The sequence below is a fragment of the Branchiostoma belcheri genome, unplaced genomic scaffold (assembly GCF_001625305.1).
Source record: "Branchiostoma belcheri isolate BF01 breed outbred unplaced genomic scaffold, Haploidv18h27 scaffold60, whole genome shotgun sequence".
NCBI classification, from domain to species: Eukaryota; Metazoa; Chordata; class Leptocardii; order Amphioxiformes; family Branchiostomatidae; genus Branchiostoma; species Branchiostoma belcheri.
Window position 1 is genome coordinate 300,519 of NW_017804243.1, and position 2,820 is coordinate 303,338.

Here is a 2,820-nt window from a genome sequence, read left to right on the forward strand (position 1 = left end):
AGTGGTCATGTCAAATTTGGAAAGTCGTGATCTTATGAACATAGTAAACACAGATCCTTGGGGAACATAATATTATGAACAAGGAAACTTATAAAATATTTCTAAAATTTCAATATTTCTCATATTTTCATGTGTTAATGTTATTTTTTTGTGTGTGTGTATGTATATGTATATGACAAGCTGGTGTGTTACGCCAAAGGGCGGTTATACCGGCTATACAGATACAGAAGCTGGTGTGTTATGCCAAAGGGCGGTTATACCGGCTATACAGATACAGAAGCTGGTGCGTTACGCTGAAGGGCGGTTATACCGGCTATACAGATACAGAAGCTGGTGTGTTACACCAAAGGGCGGTTATACCGGCTAGGCCTATACAGATACAGGGTCTAAGGTGATATCATTTTGGATGATCTGATAAATACAGAATTTTTATAACTTCAACCTCTGAAAGATTAAGGAAATCCCCCTTGCAGGCTCCTTCCAAACTGCATCTTTTCAAAATTTGTATGTTATAAGCATCAGGAGGCTACCAGCATGGACCTTTATTTTGTCTGAGATCTGGCATCGAAATTTCTACTTTTATATCAGATAAACTCTCATAATTATGAAGACAAAACCATTCCAAAAGTTACAAGAAAAGTTTATATTATCTTGCTGATCCCCCTCATCCCCAACCACCCCTTGAGATTTTATTGACTGATGCATTACCAACCAATATGCAGGAGCAATTGAAGACATGTGTGGCTATAGGATATCTGTAATTATTGTGGCTATGGAGTATAATAGTCTAACAAATCCCAGACACACTGCCTTAATTATAATTGCCCTTGGGCAGAAACAAAGTATTAACAGTGTTTCCATCACCAAAATACAGGCTATATCTAATAATAATTGACATTGTGTACTGGGGTTTCAAAACATCACAATTTTGTTGTTATGTTAGCTTGCTAACTGCTTTTCGAATAAGTCTTACTTAGATATCAGCAGCTAAATTGTGGTTTTCAATCAATCAATCAATCAATCAACCAATCAATCAGACATGAATCACCTTTATCGTATATACAAATGTATGGAATACAATGTGGAAAATTGTGTTTCTCCTCAATTTCCTTGTGTGTATTGTCACAAAAGTGATGACAATCAATAGAATTTCTTCAAAAAGCCCTGCAGTGTCACATGTCCCAAAGAATTTCAACTGCAGGTATCAGATGATCTTCCAATCCCCAAGCTATCTGTCATAAGCAGCCAACACTACAGGCAAATTGTCCACCCAGAAAATTGTGTTTTTCTTGTCATCGTGTGTGTTACAGGTTATCACAAAAGAGCCAAAGTGATGACAAACGTGAAACTGTCTCTAACAAGCCCTACAGTGTTGGATATCAAAAAGAACTTCAACTGCACATATCAGATGATCTTGCAATCCCCTCTAACTGTCATGAGAAAAATTGTGTTTTTTTTGTCTTTGTGTATGGTGAGGCCCAGGAAAAAAATCATAAGTGATGACAAACATGAAACTGTCTCTAACAAGCCCTACAGTGTTGGATATCAAAAAGAACTTCAAAGTTGCACATATCAGATGATCTTCCAATCCCCAAGCTAACTGTAACAGGCGAACTGTCCACCCAGAAAATTGTGTTTTTCTTGTCTATGTGTTTGGTGAAGGTTAAGCCAAAGGAAAAAATCATAAGTGATGACAAACATGAAACTGTCGCTAACAAGCCCTATTACAGTGTAGGATATCAAAAAGAACTCTAACTGCACATATCAGATGATCTTCTGATCCCCAAGCTATACAGCTAACTGCCATGAGAAGGCAACAGGCATGTCCAAACTCAAACCTACCTGGCAGGGCAAGACCCCAGATTAGGTGTCCCCCCACCTGCTGCCATCAATTAGCCAACCCAGCTGGCAGCTCATCAGGGAGGGGCTGGGGGACCTAGGGGAGCTCTGCTGACTGACAGGACTCAATTGTGTCAACAGTGAATTAAAGTTGTCCAAACAAACAAAGACAATTGGTTTAGATGGAGCATTAAAGTTAGGGGGTAATTGTGGTAAAAAAACTGCTTCTTTCTGGACTCTCTGGAGTGTGATTTGTAATTAGGCAGAAAGATTAGAAGGCTAAAGGGTCTTGTTTCCTTTAGTTCAAGTGTAGCCACAACAAACATTAAAACGAGCTGCTTCTTTCCTCTACAACTTCCAAATGTACTGACCTATAAAAAGTGTAAGTGTTGCAAATATTACAAACTTGTAGTCTTACATGTTAGCAACAGGCATGAATATTATATATATATAAACTAAACTTGTGAATAGTTGAAGTTAACATTAAACTTTTCACTTTTCTGTGAAAGAAGCATTCGAATACAGAGGCCCAAAAGAATAGGCAAAGAATCTTTCTGTTATAAGCCCAATGTACATGTACATACCGATTCAGGGAGTGAATATTGTCATCTTAAACTTGAAACTTGAAAATCTAGTACTGAATACAAGTTTTCCTCCAAACCCTCAGTTTTTATCTCGACCGCTTGCTAAATTAAATCGAGAACCAAGAAAATAAATTGGTGTGGCCTGAAGGCTTTTCCACAAGTGAGAAACAAATCCCTAACTGGGAACACAGATTCCGACATTGAAAGACAAAATTGTCAAACTGAAATCTTTGTCATACCAGCCCCCTAAACATCACACAATCTCAGAGTGACTACCGAAATCAACCATATTAAATGAAGACATCATTGTCAACTCTGACACGATTCTGAAAATACAGCAACATTCTTACACTTATGGTACCGCAGTGCAAGCCAATGTACCAACATGGGGTCTTCT